Raw genomic sequence first — 23,469 nt, forward strand, 5'->3', positions numbered from 1 at the left:
TAAAAGTTCAGATCTTTTATTGCCTCCAAAATAGCCCAGTTAGCTTAGAGGCCTATCTCTCTGCTTGGTTCCAAGAGCTCCCTCTGAATGTCTCCAAATCCAAAGATTTGTCCTTCAGCCTCAAGCTAGCACCAAGGTGGAAGATGCAATGAATCTGTCTTGCCTCGGAGAGAGGGCTTGTGGACTTCCTCTCAGAGTGCTCCTCTCTGACCCCAGTCAATGTTCTGAAGTAACTCCTGGCTCTAGCTCAACTGCGACTCATGGCTTCTTCTGAACTGACGCTCCTCCACTCTGAATCTTTTCAGCTGAACTCTCTTGACTGGCTCACTGAAGCTCTATTTATGCTCCTTCTCCAAGAGAGGGATTGTGGGATACGAGAGAGTGGGATTATGGGTTTCCTTCCAGAGTGCTCTATGGCCCTAAGAGCTTCAAGGGAGGTATGAATTCACAAAGTTACATAGTTAACTTTGTGAGGCTCTCACACTTGTGAATTCCAATGAGTACTTAAATACTTCTTGCTTATATGAGCTCTTTAAAGGTGTGAACACAACCATTATTGTCTATCAGTTCTACTTAGTACCTTGTTTCTTCTGGCCCATAACATCTCCTTGTAGGATCAGATCAATCATGCTAAGTTAGATAATTATTGTCTTTATCAACTCTATTGACTTTACACTTTGTAAAGATTCCAACATCTCCCACTTTCTTTTGTTTTAGAACATAAGGTGGTCATGACCTCCCTGACTTCTCAAGGAGGTGACAACCCTCCCAAAAAAGGTGATCACGCCTTCGCTGACTGCTCAAAAAAGGAATGAAAACACCATAAAAAGAAGGTGGTCACGTCCTCCCTGACATCTCAGGAAGGGAGATGAAAACACCAAAGGAAATAGAAAATCAAATCAGATTAGTAGGTTTCTAAAGAAGCTCACTTGAAACAGGTATGAAACAAGGTGTACATAAATCCATCAATATGGGAGGCATTACACATAATTACATAAAATACATAAGCACATAGCAATATAATACAGGCTAGGAGTAATGTAACAAATAACATGAATCAACATGAGAATTTATACATGTCCATAAGTCCTAGAAATAGTCCAAAAGGTATCCTTGGTCCATTAATTCATGTGCCAGGAGTCCAATAATTCCTGTAAGCTTTGTAAAGATTCCAACACAGATTGATATTTTTTTGATTGTAGTTGAACTATCTTTTGTCTCAACTCTCTCTCCTCTCTCAGTCATTGGATGACTATGGCTTATAAAATGAGATCTTAGAAAGACTTTAAGACTTCTGGGATATCACCAGTCACTTCAATCTTTATCTAACCACTAAACTTGGATGACTGAAGGAAAGCGTGAAGCTAACAACTCTGCAAAGCTCTGTCCCACTTGCATCCAATCCATTCACAATATCTTCATGATGTCATTGTTCCTCTTTGAGAATGATGGATGAACAACAATGATGACAACCCTGGGAAAATCACTTAACCTTGTTTACCTCAGTTTCTTCATCTGTAAAATGAGCTGGAGAAGGAAATGGTAAATCCAGTATCTTTGCCCAGAAAACCTCAAATGGATCATGAAGAGTCAGACATGACTGAAAATGATTGAACAACACCAGCAACTTAGTGCGTTAGTTGGTTGTTCTCTGACTTTGGGTTCATTTGTTACTGATTTCAAAATAATGTAAGGGATGTGAGATAATGTATGCTCTGCTCTCTTGCCCTTTGAAAACTAGAGCTCATATTTTGAATGTAAGCAAATTTTCCATTTTCAAAATTCAAAAACCTTGGAGGAACATTGTACTCCCACCCCAAATGAAAGTGAATATATCACCAGAAAATCACAGAACCTTTCAGTTCTTTGACTTATATTCATTTATTTAGATGTACCAAATCACTTAACCCTATTTGTCTCACCTATAAAATGAGCTGGAGAAGAAAATGGCAAAATACTACAGTATCTTTGCCAAGACAATCCCAAATGCCTGACCAACAACAACCCACAATAGTCCTGTGAGATACAGGTATAAACTTGTTTATTTTGCAGGTGATTCTGAGAAAGGTTAAATGATGTGTATCTAGTCATGACTGGAAAGGTCACCCTATGTATGGGGTATGTGGTTTCATTTGAAAATTTATAAGAAACATGATATACAACTTTTTTTTTCTATTGCAAATTATACTTTTTGTTTACACCAAAACAGTGTATAGAGATGTCCAACAAAAGGTATACTATGTCTACCATAAATCTTTCATTTGCAACCCAATATATTATTGGGTTAAAATGTCTATGGATAAAGTGTACTACCTCCCTTTTTTAAAACTAATTTTTGGTAGAAATTTATGTCAGCAACTATTTTGGAAATTATAATTGAAACCAAAGTTTATCCAAATCTAATTTCCATTATTTACTTGCAATCATTTATAATACCATTATGGAAAATTTTAATCAGAGACTTTACTAAATCCTTTTGCTCACAGTTGGAATTTCATTAACTAAATCAAACCCTTCCCCTCCTGTCAGAAATATAACTAGAGTAGGGCTATTTAAGCTGTGACACAAGCACTCAAATTTAAAGAAGTATAACAGTGCTTCCAGTTATTTGCTAGCATCAAAGTAACTCAACTTAACCCCACTTAGGCAGGAATAATTATTTAAAATAGTAAGGGTACAGATATCACCCTAGGTTGAATATCTCCCTTTTCTTGCTCTGTTCTTCCACAACTGAGTGTATGCTTCCTTTCATTTGTCCCAAGCGATATTTATCACAGTCAAAATTCTACGTGTGGCTCTAGCTCCTACTCCAAATTACAGAAGCAAACTAAGGAAAAAAGATTTTCTGTCTATTATGTTCCAACATGTAAATTTATTGAATGATATTTCATCCTGTAATATTTAATCTACATAATACTACATTAGTTATTGTAGAGACATGCACAAGAAATAGAAAACATGCTCCATGGAAAGTCACAGAGAGTGGGCATGATCTCACAAAGAGGCTGTATTTGAAAAAGAACATTTTAAAATCATTTTTTAGCAATTCATTCAATGTAGCTATATCTCTCATTATATAGCTACAGAAGAATACATCAAATTCCAGTCTTTTAAATATGTCTATTTTTGTAAATGTTACATCAATTTTAATCTTCAAAAATGAACAATTTAATTGTTGTTTATTCTAACTGAATGTCTCTTCCCTATGGTAATTTTTTTTTTAGTTTTGAAACATATATATATATATATATATATATATATATGTATGTATATATATGTATATATGTATGTATGTAGTATTTTTTAGTATCATAATATCAACTGGTGGAAAGAACCCTAGGAAACATATAATCTAACATCCTGTTTTACAAATGAGGAAATCAAGGTATAGAGGATGATTTTTCAAAATTGTGTAAGCAGAAAGAAAAAACAAAACTTTACTGCAATCATGTCATTTTAAAAAAGTTAAATGTCAAGTTAGCTCTCTGAAGCTAAAATGCATATACTCAATGACAGAGACAAGAGAGAGAGAGAGAGAGAAAGAGAGACAAGAGAGAGAGAGAGAGAGAGAGAGAGAGAGAGCCAGACAAACCTCTGTCAAGAGCTAATGGGATATCAGGGAAGAAGCAGTGGTCTTACACTTATCATCATCATCTTCTGGCCAATGTGTATTCAAAGAAACCTAAAACAAGAAGGTTGATAATCAAGTGAGGTATAATTATTTATCTATCTATCTATGTGTTTGTTTTTTGTTCTACTATCTCATGAAGACTACCAACCATGAAGATGTTGTGACTTTTGTTGATGAATGGAGTGGTAAACCAACAAACCAACTTCTTCTGAAGTATAGAAATATTAAAAATATAATCAAAAGATATATAGGATATTTTTATTAAAATCTTAAAGTTGTGCACTTTCACAAAAGGAGGAAAATTTGGGAAGAAATATTGCATTTGACACTCATAGTCCTGGCAAAGAGGTGATAGAATTTACTATTTTGATACCTTGTAAGGCAGAAGTCCTAATGTTTTTGTCTCATGGAATCCTGTGGCAGTCTGTTGAAGCCCAAAGACCCCTTCTCAGAATATTGTTTTTAAATTCATTTTTAAAAGTAGATAGAATTATAAAGAAAACAATTTATGTTGAAATTCATTTATCAAAATAGGTAAATACACACATAAAGTTAACAGACACCCAAGTTAAGAGCTCTATATTTCATCATTGCTATATTTTTTCTTATGTTCTTTATACAATTCTCTCCAACTCCATTTCCCAACATATTTATCCCAGGGTGGATATCAGAATACATCTTTCTTCTCACAGCTTCCTTGAAAATCTCTCTCTTTTTTTTTTTCTGCAACTCTACTCCTTTGAGGTTTATTTCATTCAAACTTACTATCCACTCAAGATCCCAGTAGCATTTCTCCTTTGCCCCTCATTATGGCACTCTCTCCTTTCTCAAGAAATTCTATATCAGTTTCCTGCACCAGTACTAGTACCTGTGCAAACACTTTTCATCAGATCAAAACTTCCTATCATTCTATATGTCTCAATGCCTTACCCTTCCTAAAAGTCCTTGTCCTCAGAATAAATCTTTCCATCCCTCAGTACTCTCTCAGGTTATCAGAACTGATAACCAAAACTTGCTTCTGAATTTCAATCCTACACTTGACAAATTCAACTCTGCTCTTCCTTCTCTTTTAGAATTCCTAACTCGCCTTTCTCATCATGGCTTAAGACTCACACCAATCTAAATTTATTACCACCAGGGGCCTACTCTTCTCCTAATCACATACTAATGAATGAAGTTAGAGAAAAACATAACTAACATGACTAGATTAACTATAATTTTATGTAGAATTAGAACCTATTTGTATAGAGACTATATTTGTAAGGCTTATTTGTGATGAGAACAGCAATCCTAATATGTGCTTTAAGGGAAGCATAATAAACATATTTAGCCTCTTTCTCCAGTCTTCTCCAAATGAGACATTGATTTCTGCTAAGAGATTGGAAGCTATTATTCTGTTCTCTTCAGAGAGAGAGGGAATGTTAGACTAGAAGTATATCTATCTGCTTACATATTGTTCTATGTAACTAAGCTACATACATACATACATACATACATACAGCTAAGGGGTATGATTAGGTTTATGATTAGGTCCCATCTAACTTGGATTGCTTTGTCATTTGGGGTAAAGGAACTATATTATTATTAATTCCATAAAAATACATATAATATAGAAAAATAAAGTTTAAATTAATAACATAACAGAAAATCATAGAAGGTATGCATAGAAGTATATATATATATATATGTATATATATATATATATATCATACAATAGAGTGAAGAAACTACCATTTATATCAAGATAAGCCAATCAGGAAAGAAGGTCCTTGGAATAACCAGATGGCTATAACGATATGATGGAGGCTTCCAAATGCTCTTATGATTTCCCAGAATATTTTCCTTCAACAACATAAAATGGTGTTGCCCTCTTCCATCTTATTCTTAAAACTGGAAGCCAGCTCAATGCTACCCTTGAGAGAATCCTAAAGTAGGAGTGGATGAGAACTGCAGCTCTGATCTCTTACTAACTCTTCCTGACTTCTTTTATAGAACATGGCCTTTATCTTTTCCAGCAAAGAGAGCCTCACACAAGTGGGATTTGGGAAAGGGCTTACATTCATGTTATCTAATTCTAACTAGATCCTTACCTCAGGAATACTTTTCTTCCACTACCATCCCCCATCTTCTATTGATTCCCTATATAATTTCTCACAGAAGTTGTTTCAGACCTTCTCTCATTATGATTCCAATATAGTTGGGAGACTAAGTGACTATTTGCCTACATTTACTAAACTATTGAATGGAGATAATAATTGTATTTAGCACAGTGCATTGTCTGTAGGAGTTTCATTTAAGGGGAATAAATGCATAAATGGATACCATTCAACATAATAAATTTAAGATAGAAAGACATAGCTAATACTGCCTCAGAAGAAATGGAAATGAAAGATACAGAATTATGTTTATTTTTCTGGTCCTGTTTTTTGTTATTTTTAATATAGAATAGAACAATAACACTGACTCAATCTATAATACTTTAAAAATTTCAAAGTGTTTTCAACTCTGATATTATTTGTTTTCTTGACATACATGTAAGATAGATGAAATACTTTTTTCTTCTTTTTTAATTAAGAAAACTGAAGTGTCATGTCATGATTGAAAAAGTATTGTATTTTGAATTACAGAATTTGGCTTTACATCCTGAATCTACCATTTACTAGACATATGACAATGAGCAAATCACTTTACCTGTATGAAATGGAGGCTCTTCATCTATATAACAAAGAAAATAAGGAGAGTAAGGCAGCTAGGTGGCACAGTGGATACTGCACCAGCCTTGAAATCAGGAAGACCTAAGTTCAAACCTGGTCTCAGACACTTAACACTTCCTAGCTGTGTGACCCTGAGCAAGTCAACCACAATTGCCTCCGGGGAAAATTAGTAAGAAATGGTAGAGTAGGTCCAAAAATTTCAAGCTCTTCTTGGTGCTGAACAATCAAATCTGGCATATAGTAGGTATTGAATATATGCTTGCTGGATAAGCCTATTTACCTTCTTCAGTGCTACAACATGAAAATTGTCATTTTTCTTCTCATGGAATTTTAATAATAGATGGTGTCAAATAACATTTCAAGTCTCCTATAATACATTGTCCTTCATGCAAAGAAAAAAAAGTCTAGTTAAAATTGATTTTACTTAAGAATCCCAAATTTTTAATTGCTTTTAGGTTTTCCCTATCTAGTGTCCAACATAATTAACTTGCTTTATATTTTTCCCCATAGTAATCAGCATAAGAAACATGTAACTCAGTAGTTTCTCTTACATGTCTCTACATGGTTTTCTTAAATATATTAGAAATGCTTGAAGACCACATGCTGGCAATATTCCATTAAAAAAAAAAAGAATGAACAGTTCTCAGTCTGAAGAGATACATGCAATTTTATGGGTTTTAGGAAAAGTGCAATTAGGAAACAATTTCAAATGTTTGTTAGTAACCAACTAGTCTTCCTATAAATCTATTTATTGAAAACAATTCTTTGCCTTGTTAATTTCTAAAGGGAGAACATCTGAAGGATCTAAACTTAATGTTCTTGGAACTTAGATATTAATTTTTGCATTTGTTGTTTTATATCAGCATGGAGAATTGAAAAGAAAGTGAACTGGAATCAGAAGACCATACATACAGAAGACTCTGACTGAAAATTATCCCTTGTATATTTTGAGCAAAATACTTAATATCTCTGATTTTTTATTTCCCTGTTTAGAAAATGAGAAAACTAATTCTAATGTTATTTACACTACATGACTATTATAAGGAATAAAAACAATAGGATTTTAAATCACTTGTAAATTGTAAATGGCTATAAAAGTAGAATGATTCAATATTTTAATATTTGTAAAGATCTCTTACTTCAAAAAAATAAGTATCCCTTCCACACATTCAGTTTATGTCTTCTTAAATAGGAATTACTTTTGTGAGGTTTTTTTTGGTCCTAGACCAGTTTATGTTATTCAAATTTCTAATCATGTTACTCTTTGAACTTAAGGAGGCCCTAGAAAAAGCTAGAAGGAATTTTTGTACACATGAAGAAATTGACACCCAGAGAAATAAGGTGATCTGTTTAAGGATCACCAGATTGCAAATAGTAGAACAAGCATTCAGGTCATTTGTCTTTCAATCCAATGTTATTTCCAATGCTCTATTATCAAAAAATCTAATGTATCTATCTCACATCAATGTTATTCCTAACCATTAATAAAACTTAAAAAGGGAGATTGATGAAAACAACTTAGTTTTAGTAAATTAAACCTATGAAAATATGATCATAAGTGGGGACACCAAAACAATGATTCAGTAGGACAAACTAAATTTCTAAAGTTATGATTCTTGGTCATCTATGTGACTTGTGGTATAAAAAAACAGGAGTAAAAAATCTGGCCAGTCAGTCCAATTTTTCCAATGTAGAATTATATTTGATAAATAAGAGATTTGAGATTTTTGTCATTTGACTTGACCACAACAAAATCAAGTTGACTAGTAAAGTTTGACTTACCAAAAGATGAATGTGTGGCCTTAAAAGTATGACAAATTAAGCTACATTCTAGGAATTGTTTAGTACTGCTATGCAACTGTAATTATGATGATGCTACAACCTAACATTCAGCCTATGCTAAACTTAATAAATACTGATCACTGGCAAAATTTTTGAAAGTCCAAGATTACATTGTGATAAGTACTTTGAGTAGGCATTGATACTAATTTGTTTTTGACACATTCTCAATAATGCAACACTTTATAAGGGTTTCACAAGTCAAAGATTTATGGTCAAAATTACAAATTCAATGAGACCTCATTCAGTCAACAAACATTTTATTAGCACTCATTAATTTCCAGGCATTGTACTAAGAAATGGAAATACAAAGACAAACAATAAGAAAAAGGATCCTTGCCCTCAAGAAGCTTACATTCTAATTGGGAAAGATGACACATAAAAAGAAAGATTAAAAAGAAGTTTGGGCTGGAGCCAGAATAGTGGAGAGAAGCCAGGACATTGCCTGAGCTCTTTCCCAGAATTCCTTCAGAATCAATGCTAAATCAAACCTCTTAATGAATTTTGAAATTGCTGAATCTGCAAACATTTGTAACATAATAATTTTCCAGCTTAAGACATCTTGGAAGAACTTGAGGAGAGATCTGTTTTACCTGGGCAGGGGGAGAAACGTGGCCCAGTGCATGTGGTAGTTCAGAGTGAGGAGACGCAACATGTGGAATCTAGTACTGGTTCAGAAGTTTAGTGGATCAGGAGGTCTGCTGTGAGACCTCTAACACAACCACAGAAGACAAATTATGAGGCCCTGAATCCTGCCTTACCTGGTAGGTTCAATAAAACCCAGCATTGCGAAAGAATCAATGGGGTGGAAAGTCAGGGAAAGACCCCTGTTCTCCTGATAGAAAAAAAAAAAAGGGGTGGGATGCTTTTCTCTGTGTCTTAGGAGCAGGTGAGCTTTTAAAAATGAGGGAAAAAAAGCAAAAAGAACCGTAATTAAAGATAGCTACTATGGTGACCACAAAAAAAAAAAAAATCAGAACACAAACTCAGAAGAGGATTGCAATGGCAAAGTCCCTACAACCTCAAAGGGGGATATGAACTGATCTGAAGCTCAAAGGCTCTCTTCAAAGAGCTCAAAAAAGAATTTTAAAAGAGAGATAGAAGAAAGAATGGGGAGAAGAAATGGAAACTAAACAAAAAAAAATTATGAAAGTTTCTTGGGGGGATGTGCAAAGATGTTTGTGGCAGACCTTTTTGTAGTGGCAAGAAATTGGAAACTGAATGGATGTTAGGATAATAATACGGCCTGTAGCACTGAAAACTTAAGTGACTTGTTTTTTTTGTTTGTTTGTTTTTTTTTTTTGTTGTTGTTTGTTTGTTTGTTTGTTTTTAATTTTATTTTATTTAATAATAACTTTATATTGACAGAATCCATGCCAGGGTAATTTTTTACAACATTATCCCTTGCACTCGCCTCTGTTTCGATTTTTCCCCTCCCTCCCTCCACCCCCTCCCCTAGATGGCAAGCAGTCCTATATATGTTAGATATGTTGCAGTATATCCTAGATACAATATATGTTTGCAGAACCGAACAGTTCTCTTATTGCACAGGGAGAATTGGATTCAGAAAGTAAAAATAACTTGGGAAGAAAATCAAAAATGCAAATAGTTCATATTTGTTTCCCAGTGTTCTTTCTTTGGGTGTAGCTGCTTCTGTCTATCATTTATCCATTGAAACTCAGTTAGGTCTCTTTGTCAAAGAAATCCACTTCCATCAGAATACATCCTCATACAATATCATTGTCGAAGTGTATAATGATCTCCTGGTTCTGCTCATTTCACTTAGCATCAGTTCATGTAGGTCTCTCCAAGCCTCTCTGTATTCATCCTGCTGGTCATTTCTTACAGAACAATAATATTCCATAACATTCATATACCACAATTTACCCAGCCATTCTCCAATTGATGGGCATCCATTCATTTTCCAGTTTGTAGCCACTACAAACAGGGCTGCCACAAACATTTTGGCACATACAGGTCCCTTTCCCTTCTTTAGTATCTCTTTGGGGGATAAGCCCAGTAGTAGCACTGCTGGATCAAAGGGTATGCCTTTTTTGATAACTTTTTGGGCATAATTCCAGATTGCTCTCCAGAATGGTTGTATTTGTTCACAACTCCACCAACAATGCATTAGTGTCCCAGTTTTCCCGCATCCCCTCCAACATTCATCATTATTTTTTCCTGTCATCTTAGCCAATCTGACAGGTGTGTAGTGGTATCTCAGAGTTGTCTTAATTTGCATTTCTCTGATCAATAGTGATTTGGAACACTCTTTCATATGAGTGGTAGTAGTTTCAATTTCATCATCTGAAAATTGTCTGTGCATATCCTTTGACCATTTATCAATTTTAGAATGGCTTGATTTCTTATAAATTAGGGTCAGTTCTCTATATGGAAATGAGGCCTTTATCAGAACCTTTAACTGTGAAGATGTTTTCCCAGTTTGTTGCTTCCCTTCTAATCTTGTTTGCATTAGTTCTGTTTGTACAAAGGCTTTTTAATTTGATATAATCAAAATTTTCTATTTTGTGATCAGTAATGGTCTCTAGTTCATCTTTGGTCACAAATTTCTTTCTCCTCCACAAGTCTGAGAGATAAACTATCCTATGTTCCTCTAATTTATTTATAATATCGTTCTTTATGCCTAGGTCATGGACCTATTTTGATCTTATCTTGGTATATGGTATTAAGTGTGGGTCCTTGCCTAATTTCTGCCATACTAATTTCCAGTTATCCCAGCAGTTTTTATCAAATAATGAATTCTTATCCCAAAAGTTAGGATTTTGGGGTTTGTCAAACACTAGATTGCTATAGTTGACTATTCTGTCTTGTGAACCTAACCTTTTCCACTGATCAACTAATCTATTTCTTAGCCAATACCAAATGGTTTTGGTGTCTGCTGCTTTATAATTTTAGTTCAGGTACAGCTAGACCACCTTCATTTGATTTTTTTTTCATTAATTACCTTGAGATTCTCGACTTTTTATTATTCCATATGAATTTTGTTGTTATTTTTTCTAGATCATTAAAATATTTTCTTGGAAGTCTGATTGGTATAGCACTAAATAAATAGATTAGTTTAAGGAGTATTGTCATCTTTATTATATTTGCTCAGCCTATCCAAGAGCACTTAATATTTTTCCAATTATTTAAGTCTGACTTTATTTGTGTGGAAACTTTTTTGTAATTTTGCTTATATAATTCCTGACTTTCCTTTGGTAGGTAGATTCCCAAATATTTTATGCTATCAACAGTTATTTTGAATAGAATTTCTCTTTGTATCTCTTGCTCTTGGATTTTGTTGGTGAAGTGACTTGTTTAGGATCACACCAGACACATATGAAAAAGGAATGTTGACTTGAAGCCAGGTTTTGCCTTCTCAAAGCCATACTTTCTGACTCTTTAGACACCAGGCCATACTATCTCTCTTCATAAATAGATGTAGGCAAAAAATTCATCATTTAATTGCCTCTGATGAAAAGGTTTTCCCAATATATTTTGGTTAATCCCTGAATCACATACATATTGTTCATCATTGGGCCCATGCAAAAGCTTTTTTAAAATCAGATTTATAGGATCTGCCAAAAGTTTCTCTCCCTTTGCTGTTATCACCTCTACACCAGAGCGAGGAATTGAAGAGATACTTCAGCAAAGAATTTCTTAGGAGACTTCTTAAATGTATTATTTAAAGTAAGGATTAAAAAAGGAATAATTTAAGTTCAGTTTCAACTATTTTTTTCATTATTATTAAATTAATTGTTATTTGTTGTGGTGGTTTGTCCTTCATTCTCAAAGAGGTTCATGACAACAGGAAGTGATGCCATAACATACAAGTGAGTTAAATTTAAGTGAAAGAGGGCTTGCTATATCACCTGTCTCATTTTCCCCTCCACAGCTATCTGGGTCCAGTGGCCAAATATAGATCAGGATAACCCGAGATAGCCCTCTGGAGGAAGGTAGGTTATGATTAGTTGGCTAGAAGGGAGATGTGCAAGCAGATAGATATCCAATAGTTTCATAAAATCTATTTTTCTTGTCCCCAACAGGCTGCCTGCTTCTTCTTGTACATTGTTCTGGGTAAACAAAACAAAGCTATTAGCTCTTCTAGTGCTCCCATTTCTAGCTTTCTTTTGTTTAACAATTTTATAGCCCCAGTCCCTCTCCTGGTCTAGGAAAGAAGTCAATCCATATGCATGTATTGGTCCTTTCTTCTTGGTGCTCTGGTTCTTCCTTTATAGTTTTTCCAAAAAGGTATTTTAGATTTTCTTCTATTTTTTCATATTTTGATTTTGTTTGAACTGATTCTTGATGTCTCATTGAGTCATTCACTTCCATTTGTTTAATTCTAATTTTTAGTGAATTATTTTCTTCAGTTAGCTTTTTTAACCTTTGCATTTGACCAATTGGACTTTTAAATGAATTGTTTTATTCATTGGATTTTTCCCCCATTTCACCAATTCTATTTTTAGGGAGTTATTCTTTTTCTATTTTATCAAATCAACTTTTTAAGAAGTCATTTTCTTTAGACAATTTCTGTGTTTCCTTTTGCAAAGCTCTCATTTCCTTTCCCCATTTTTCTTCTGACTCTCTTTTAAGATCCCTATTGAATTCTTCCAATAGAGTCTTTTGAGTTGGAGACCAAATCATATCCCGCTTTCAGGCTTCATCTAGAAGTGTTTTGCCTTTAGTGTCCTCAGGGTTTGAGGTCTATTCTTCCCTGTCTCCATAATAGCTATCCATGGTCAGATCTCTTTTTGCTTTTTTTTTTTTTTTTTTTAATTGAGATCTGCTCCTAGGGCAATGGGGAGATTGTCTCAAGCTTTCTTTACAAGGCAACAAGGTTTTGTGGTGCTCTGGGGCCAGTACTCCTGGCTTCCTTCCCAAGATGGGTAAGTGTGCTCAACAACCTATTATGTAAGTGTTCAGGGGCTCACTGTTTGTCTTCTCTAGTTACATTTGGAGGACTCACAGGTAGAATATTAATCCACTGACTTCTGAATTAGGACAGAGTCATCAATGCTGCTATATTTTGGCTGAGTCACTCACTAGATTCTCCTTTATGGGTCCTATGCTCTGTTTCTCTTCTGTACCACACTGCACCTGCTCTGGGCTGTGGCTCCCCCTCCCCCCTTGCCTTATTGAGAAAGACTTTCCTTAAGTCCTTCAAAGATATTTTTGCTTGAAATTTGTTACACTCCAAATATTTATGGGTTTTGCCACTCCAAAAATCAGTTTAGAAGCTTGATCTGGTGTTGATTCCAAGGGAAGCCGGGGAAAGCTCAGAGAATGTCCTCTCTATTCTCCTCCATCTTGGCTTTTTATGCTGTTTATGTTTACAAAGCACTTTATGTACAATATAGAATGCGATCTCTTCAATCTTGACCTGGAAATTCTGTTTTATACAAGTGAGGAAATTAAAAATCAAAATGGTTAAGAGAATTTTCTTAACTTAATCCAATTGATAAATTACTTAAATAACAACAAGTTTCCCCACACACACTGATATATGAAAGATCTCAAAGAAGTGAAATATATTGAGGCTAGATGGAAAAGAGTCCAGAATTTGAAATGTGGAAGAACTGAGTTTGATTCAGACATTTGCCAAGTCTTTTTTGCTAGTTCTATTAGTATAGGCAAGCTATCAAACTTTAGCTTCCTTTTCTCTGAAATGACAATAATAATATATGTAGTACCTACTTTATCGAATTATGATGCCCAAATGAAATAATGTATACAAAGTAATTTGCAAACTTTGGTGTTTTTATGTCAATATATAATCTTTATAGACAATGCTTTTAAAATGGGGCAAGTAGTTATGTAGTGGATAGAACAGCCCTTCATTTCAAATCTGGCCTCAGACACTTAACACTTTCTGGCTGTGTGACCCTGGACAAGTCACTTAATCACAATTGCCTCAGCAAATAAAATAAAATATTGAAACAAAATAATTAAATACCAACAAATATATTTCAGAATTGTATTTCATTTTATATTTTAAAATATTTTATATTATTAAATTGAATTTGTAGTAAGAATATATATCAATACTAATAAAATAATTAAAATATAATATTATATTCAGAAAAATAGAAAAGCCTTTGATATAACAGAGTATTAATTTATATTAAAACTAGTAAATTTATAGTACTTGGAAGCTTAATGGAAAATAAATATACTTGAATTCAAGAGCCAGTATTATGTGTTTACCTTTTAACTAAGAACAGTGAAAAAACAAATCTGTTTAATTTCATTGTTATCATTAAATAGTCATCATAGTCAAAAAAAAAAAATAACCCAAGAAACAAGAAACAAAACAAAACAAAACCCTACCTAATTGTAATAAGACAAGAACAATAATTTAAAATGATAAGCATTGTTTAGGAGTTAAAATATGGTATAATAAATATACTTCTGGCTTCTTTGTCAGGAAGGCCCTGGTTCAAGTCTTCTGACATGTAATGTAGTAATTGTATTAATTGGCAAGTCACTTAAGCTTTCAGTGCCCAAGTAACTCTCCATTATTCAAACTATAAATTTAAGAACAAATCATTATCTCCATTTGTAAAAGGAACTTCTTAATTAAGAATTCCTTTTACATGGATCTCATCCCAGAAAGTACTGGTTAAATGGAAGTTAAGTTTTTTGTTTTGTTTTGTTTTACTAATTATATTATGACTTTTTAAAGGAGATTTTAGTCATCATTTTGCCCAAACCCTTAATTGTAGCTTCATTTCAATTCAATTGAACAAGCTCTTATTAAGTATCTAATCTACATTAGGCATTGTACTAGGTACTAAATACAAAATGAGGTTCTATGTTGAGAAAACTTGATTCAGAGAGTTAAAAATGATTTGTCCCTGTAGGCCCGTAAATACATAAATAGCAAGTAAACTCTGAATTTTCTTTCTTGTCAATTCACCTTGACAATTTTAACTACAACTTATAGTGAAAAATGACCAAAGTCAAAATCTTTCTTAATTTTCTGACCAAGAATTCACAGAGCTTTATTTATTCTTAAATAAATTTATTTATTCTTGAATATCCTACCAAACTCAACATTTTAAAAAGTGATCTTATTATCCTTCTCTCAAAGACTATTTCATCTTTATGAATTAAGTACTTCTATCATTAGATAGTATTTTATCTTGTAGTTGCTTATGTTTGTGCAGTATCATTTTCCGCTAGTCTTTTGTATTGGAAATAAATCATCATTAACTGTTGCATTTTCATCTGATATATAATAATTTATCAAATCTTATTGACTCTCCTTCAGAAAAATCTCTAGTTTCTTGCCCCCACCCCCCATTCATAGAACCACTAGTTTAATACAAAATCATTTCTACCCCTGACCTATTTTATTTCCATTAAGCTTCTTAAGAGATCTTCTAGTGTTCACTCTTATACTGTTCCCATTACAAAATAACTTTCACAATGATGATAGACTTGTGGTGGTCTTTTTTAATGTTTTGTTTTGAATATATCATTTCTCTATTCAAAATCCATTAAGTGCACCTCATTGCCTATAGATTGAAGCTCAAATTCCTTTGCTAATTGTTCAGTCTCATTTAGAATCTGGCAACATATTACTTTTCCCATAAATTTATATTACTTCTTTTCAAATGACATATGTTCTAGACAAACTGGACCAAGCTGCACATTCTCTTCAGTTTCCAAACTTCTCACTTTTATTTATGTGGAATACTCTATGCACAGAATGCTTGTCCCAATTTTCTCTTTTTTCTTTCATTCACTGAATTTCTACTGCAAATGTTTCTTTATCTGACCCTCCCAATAGGCAACATACTTTTTTTGAAATTTATATACTTTTAATAAACTGCATAATTTTTAATTTTGTACATATGAACAATTTTAAGTATGCACTTATCTGAGGGGGAAAAACTCACTTTTTAATTTTACTAACCTCTAACTGAAATTTAGAATTTCTTTCAATCATGAATATTTTTAAAACATCATGCTGAGAAGGGGTCCATAATCTTCAGTATATACCCAAAGTGTCTATTTCTCACTCTAAAATGTCAAACAAAGCAAGTACTATATTCAATAGTAAACTCTTTCAGTATAAGTACTATTTCAAGGTGAACTTTACATTTCCCCCAGTGCTCAGCATAATTCAAAATATTGCATAGATGTTATATTTAATTAGATTAGATTAAGAAAAAAATTTAAAAAATCTAGTGTCCAAGACTAGGAGAAATTTACTCCTTCTCTTCAATAGGGTGACAGCAATAAAAAAGTATTGAGCCCCAATGCGAGATGTGAAAGTGGTCAATTCAATTAGATCTGGAATTTAGAGTCATATCAGTGCCAAATCTGTCTAGTGTGTAGTACCCAAGAGACTAAAGAAGCAGAGAAACAAATGATACAGAAGACTTTGAACTTGAAGAAATGGGTCTCAAAGACTTTAAAAGAAAAAAAAAATGTCCTAGGAGCAGCTAGTTTAAATTCTTATTTGAATGGGATTCCTCCTAATAAAAGTACCCTCATTTTCTGTCAGTTGCTATTTGTATTAAATACTTTTGTGTGATAAATGGCAACCTAAGTGAAGAAAGAGGGCTCAAATTGGCTATCAATACTCCATAATGAAATTAAATTCAATGTTTATTTCAAAATTATGAAAATTTTTTATTGAATTGTTATATTTTTCAAATCATTACTTTCCAAAATTAAAAAAGCAATAAAGTAGAAATACTTAGAAAATGTGTCAAGGATTATGAGTTGAATGTGATTAAGGGTGTGTCAATACTATAACCTAAACAACATAAATTTCAGCTAATATTTAAGGATTGGCCAAAGAGTACCTTAGTAGAGTAATAGCAACTTTAGGGTGAAGCTTGGTTATAATATATTAGCAATATGATGACAGAATGCTATTTTTTGGAGTAACTTTATTTGTGGTGGGCCCATACCTTAATTCCTTTCCAATAATTTCAGGCATCTATGCTCAAAATCCCTCTTGACCTACCTCAGAGCCATATCTGATATCCTATGTCAGGAATGAACTTCCTCTTCCAGTCATAAATATCTTCTAACTCCAATTATTTGTGTACAACTCCAGATTTTACTTTAAATAAAAACTTTTTGAATTGAGCATTTAAAGATCTGGAAGGATTTTTTAATGAATTATTTACCCTTGACAATTGTACTGTCCCTTATAATATTCATTCAAATTGTCTGTAGCATTCTTTATATGCCTAGCTGCATCAATGTTATCTAGATCTAAGTTTCTAGAGTGTCTACACATCTTATTTGCAAAGCAAGCAAAATTAGTTGAAATGATATTATATAGCATTTAAAGATTAAACATTTAGTTTACTTTTCTGTCATTGTGATGAATAGCCACAAAAGAAATGATTACTTAAAAAATGAAATTGTACTTAAAACTATATATGTATGTATATATACAGATATATAGGTCAATTTATGATATTAAATATATTCATATCAATGAATATTTTATATCAGAGACTGGCATACAACAGATCATTTTCCAAATGAATCAATCTACTATCCTACATGTAAAACATTTTAAATATCACACTTTCAAAAGAATTACTACAGAAAAAAAATCAATCCCATTTTAAGGACTCAAATCACACCCTCTAAATTTCAGATGAGAAGAAATATAAGTTGTTTTAAATTCAAAAATAAAAGATTCAAAAAAAAGAAGAGACTAAAAAGCACCCTAATGATTAAAAGAAGTAAGAGACATTTTAAAAAGTCCAAACATCTTAAAATTTAGGTTTAATACAAAAAAAACCTAAAAGATCAAAAAAAAAATTCTAGAATCTATTAGAATTCAACCACAGTAACAATTCCATATTTTGCTTGTTTTTCAGTTTAATGATGTTATGAGAAACAAATAAACAAAAATTTCCATATCCAATCTAAATTGAAAAATGTCCCATGGGGGAAAAAAAAACTCCCAGAAAGTATACAAAAATATTCATTGTTATAAATCTTTTTTCCAGTAATATTTTCTTTCTTGATTTGAGTTTAAAAATTGTCATAAGTGATTTTTGTTCATTTAAAACGTTTTTTTTTCTTTCATGCCACATTTTTTATTACTTTATTAAGATAATTGTCCTGTTTTGTTACCTATGTAAAACATTACTAAACCCAGAGATGCTGTTGTCTAAGATGTGCTTTTAGTATTTAATCCTTTTTTATTTTAAAATTTTAAAACATATTCGATCAATTATTTTAATTTAGTACTATTACTTCATATGCTATTCTCTGTGGAAATTGACAATTGCCCAGCAAATCCCTTTGTTATTTTCTAAAATTTAATAACTTAAAAAATTAACTTTCATTAATTTTTATTATTACAGCCACTTTTCCTATAACTTTTGCCTAAGTCTGTTTTCTGTTAGAAATAATCTCATCTGACCAAAACCTGACTCATGTAATAACATTATGAGAAAATATGGGCTATTTCTTCCTATCAAGAAGTTGTTGAGCTGACTGAAAGTTGTCCTATATATTGTGAAAATGTACTTGGATCTTAAGCATTCCAAGAAGCTAGAGGAAGCTAGAGGAAGATTCTTAGCTTTTTTCCCAGATCTTTGGTGACATACCAATCCTTTCTTCCTCTTTTAGCTTACTTGTAAATCCTCTAACTCTAACTAACTTAGTTTACCTCAAGAGTCTATTTAATGTGTTTTTAAAAGGAGCTTTGTTAGATTATGACTAAGTTTGTTCAACTTTTATGACATTGGGGAAATGATGGGATGAAGAACTTATCTTTTTCAAATTTTTTATTGCCTAAGATGAATGTACAAGATTATAATATGTAAAAGAATTATTTCTCTATTACTTTGATGTAATTTTTTATATGAGGGCTTATTGGAATCCTAATTGAAATTCAGATTTCTTTGATTTTTGTTGCTGTCTGAGATTTGAACTTTTGCTTAAGTGTAAGAAAACTGGTTTTTCTTAGCCTCTAAAATTTTTGCATTGTAGTTATTTAGTTCAGCAGCACTTACCAACAATGTGAACTCAGAAAGGAAGTATTTTTCCATAATATCTTCATAATTTGCATTCACTTGAGGAAGACTATTAGTCACATTTCATTTCTCTTTTTCCTGGATGAGATGAAAATTCTTCTACATGAACCCCCTTTTTTCATTTCTAACTCTACCTGAAATAAAAATTCAAAAGAAGAAACACATATTGTGACCCAAATAAGTTGTATAAGAAGAATATTTGCCTCACAAGAAGAATGCCAATCATCTAGAAAACAAAGAGTTAAAGCCACTTCACACACAAAAATATTTTCTACTTAACACTCAAGTAATTTCATGACAAGTAGGAATAATTTGCTTGAATTATCTGTATATTTTTTCATTCAACTATTTAGTACTACTGAGATATTGTGCCACACTGGCCAAAAGGGTCAGAAAGTAAAAGCCAGATAGGATCCTTTTCATTGCTTCATATGACTAATATATAGATATAGATATAGATATAGATAGATAGATATAGATAAATAGATATAGATATAGATAGATAAAGAAAACATATTTGTAAATAATAATGGGAATTTACTCGCCTTTCTAAGAATTAAAGCCACAAATGTTTAAATTTCCTAGAAGTTAAGGTTCTATTTCAGTAAGTTTATGAATGAGGTTGCTAAACAAGCACATCAAAGCCATATTCTGAGGAGAGAGAAAAGGAATAAGCATTTATTTAGCACCTACTATGTACCAGACACTGTGCTATTATAATTACTATTTCATACTATCTCAAACTACTCACAAAGATTTATCTGAAAATGTTTAGCCCTGGAAATAGAAAAATGGGAAGTGAGGGGCTTCTCTTCCCACCAAACCTTTTTTTTAATAAAACAAAACAAACAACAAAAAAAAACCTACCTTTTCCCCCCATTCTTTGCAAACTTGTGAAATTTACTCCTAATGTTTCCATGTGATCTTATTTTTGTAAATGTGCTAAATAAATTCAGAGATAAAAAAGATCATATTCACCAAAATCTTTTAATATTGCTTTTCCCTTCATAGGGTCTGTGAAGATCCATTGAAAGAATGGACTATAACACACCCATAGTAAGAATATTATAGATATTTGGTTTTTCTTACTATGTAAAATATGCATTTCTATAAAAATATTAAAAACTATTTTTAACCAAATTTTTTATTTCATTGGCATAAGATGTCCCTAGTAGGAAATTTATTTTAGCAATGCAAATTCTTAAGTAGTTGCCAAGGGTCCTGAGAGATTAAATGACTTGCCCACAGGTCACAAACTCAGTATTTCTGAGTCAGAACTTGAATCCCCATTTGCCTGTTTCTTGATTCCATCTTTCTGTTCTCTACATAAGTAGTATCAAAAATATACCCCAGGCTGAATGCAGCTGCAAACACTACCCAGTACAATTGGAACCAGATTAAGATAATTCTGAAATAGTTAACAAAAAGTCCAACAGAACACAGGCTATGTTAATGTGTGATTTTTGTTATGGGAGAAAATTTTACTTCCTGCTTAATAGTGGTAGATAACTACTGCCAGAAATTTATTTACCAGAACCCAGAAATTTTGAAGATAAAATGCTAGATTGTATTATTTTGCTTAAGAAGAGGTTGAGGCCTCAGAGAAAACAAACAATTATGAAGATTCCAATAAAACTTATTTAAGGCAAAGTTATATCAGACTGACAGAGAAATAATTATTTTACATATTACAATCATGTACATTACTATTATACATAAAGACAAGACAGAAACATACTTCCCATACTTCCATCAATGTCATTGAAGTTAAACAAATTTACTGAGATTCATAATTTCATACATTCCCTAAGGAAACAAACCTTATGAAACAAACTCTATAGATAAATTAAGTCAAGCTACAGATTAAATTATATTTAAAGGATTCACAAATAGATTGAAAGAGAATTTCCATGTCAGCAACAGAACAGGTACAGCTGAGATTCTTTCTGTTTTTTTTTTTTTTTTTTTTTTTTAATCTAAGGAATGGTTAAAGCTCTCGAGTAAATTTTCACAGCTCAAGACACAGTTTTTGGTCAAGTGAGGTTAACATTAAGCCAAAAATTGCAAGAGGAATGCCTCTTTGTACTAAACAAAAGGAAACAAGTAGAAATAAACAGGCTAACATGTGGCCCACTGGAATCCTTATATATGATCTAGTGGCCCTCTTTCTATTTGATTTTGATACCACCACCCTATACTACACAGCCTTTTTGTATCTCTGATCTTCGAAAATCATTTTAAAATTTCAGGCTGAAAATTATATTTCTTAATATTAATTGATAAGAATTTATAAAACCTAAAAATGTAAATAGAAATCCAAACTAATACTTAATATGAAAAATATTCAAGGTAATAGTTGTAGTAATTTATTAGACAAGAAAAGAGGCATGGCTGGTCAGAAATAGAGAATAGAGTCTGTAATGCCATAACATTGCTTCATTAAAAAACATATGAAGCATATGAAAAACTTTATTGTTCAACTCATACATGGAAGAATTATGTAACATAGAAAAATTAACTTTGCTCTTTATCATTTCTATAAGCATATTCAAAACAAAGTGATGCTTGGAGAGATAGTCAAATATGTTGTCCCTCTGCCTATAAAAAAGAAAGAAAGAACAAGAACAAGAACAAGAAGAACAAGGAGAAGAAGAAAAATGAGGAGAACAAAAGGAGAACGAGGAGAAAAAGAAGAAGAAGAAGGAAGAGGAGGAAGAGGAGGAGGAGGAGGAGGAGGAGGAGGAAGAGGAGGAGGTGGAGCAGGAGGAGAGGAAGAAGAAGGAAAAGAAGAGGAAGAAGAAGGAGAAGGAAAAGGAGAAGGAGAAGGAGAAGAAAAAGAGGAAAAGGAGGAAGAAGAAGAGGAAGAGAAGGAGGGAGAGGAGGTAAAGGAAGACGAAGAGGAGGTAGAGGAAGAGAAGGGAAAAGAAAAATAAATAGATTTCAGAATCCAATTGAGAAAATTTCTCTGAAGTCATACAGTCCAAAGTATGAATGAAAATAAATCACAAAGTCCAATTTTATATTTCTATAAAGAATAGTGTTATTTTTTTTTTATTAAAGAAAGTATGGTGGTGGCAGTGATAGTGGAGGTTGGCAAAGTGGGGGAAAGGTAACATAGAATTTAAAGATAGTGCTAGAGGTATATGGATAATTTAATAGTGTAGATTAAACTGCTATTAAATTCTATAACCTAAACCCTTTTTGATCTTTTTTACATTTTCTCCAGGTTAAATGTCCTATAAAAGGACAAAATCATATAATTAGGTCAAAAGTTCATACATTTCCCAAGGATTTACTGAATTGTCTCTTTTAAGTTCACATTCTCACCTTACCCTATTCCCCAAAATCAAAAGTGACTACTTAATAATACATTGAGAGATATTATTCTAAACTTTTTTAAGAGTATAATCAAAAGCTATATATTATTTTAAATATCATGCATTTAGACTTAACCTCTTGCTAAAAGGCTGAATGTTTATCCTCAGATTTTGCTGCTGTCTAGCCATTTAAAATAGAGAGTATAATAATTCATTTCCCCCATTCATCTTTAGAATTATGTGATAAGTCTTGAGTCACCCATCTAGGTTGAGAGAGCAGCCATTTCTCATTAACTAATAAGCCCTACTTTTGGCAAAGTCAACCACTTATATAGAGTTAGAGTGACTTCATGTTTAAAATCCTACTTATACATGAGGGACTGCAAAACCAGCCTGCAGGAGATGATGATCTGGAAATACCACCATCCCCCCATGATACTATAGTAAAAAGATATGAGGTGTCACTAACTACATCTCTTCATTGAAAACTATACCAATCAGGATTGTCTTGCCTTTGTATGGAAGTTGTGTATTCCTATCTATAAAAAAACAACACTACATTGGTATTTGGAGCCACAACTGCTTGCTGTCTTAGCGTATGAAACAAAATCCTTTTCCTCTTCTTATCCTGAGTTTTCCAGGGGGAGGCCTGAATCAGAGGGAAAAAAGGAAAAAAAGAAATGGAGAGGGAGGAAGGGTGGAAAGGAGGAAAGAAGAAACTGAAGGAGTAACATTGCTTTGGATTAAAAAAGGTATTTAGGAGAGATGAGGTGACTTTACTAGCTGTCTTACCTAGAACTCAGACAGTAGAAGATATAAATGTATCCTTTTTTTTTCAAGGTATACATGCTAACATTAAGAAACTTGATTAGGAAGGGATCATGATCAGTAGAAAATTATTCTTTTCTTCTTACAGGTCTCCTTCCTTTTTTCTCTTCACCTCC

The sequence above is a fragment of the Antechinus flavipes genome, chromosome 3, assembly GCF_016432865.1.
Source record: "Antechinus flavipes isolate AdamAnt ecotype Samford, QLD, Australia chromosome 3, AdamAnt_v2, whole genome shotgun sequence".
In the NCBI taxonomy this organism is placed as follows: domain Eukaryota; kingdom Metazoa; phylum Chordata; class Mammalia; order Dasyuromorphia; family Dasyuridae; genus Antechinus; species Antechinus flavipes.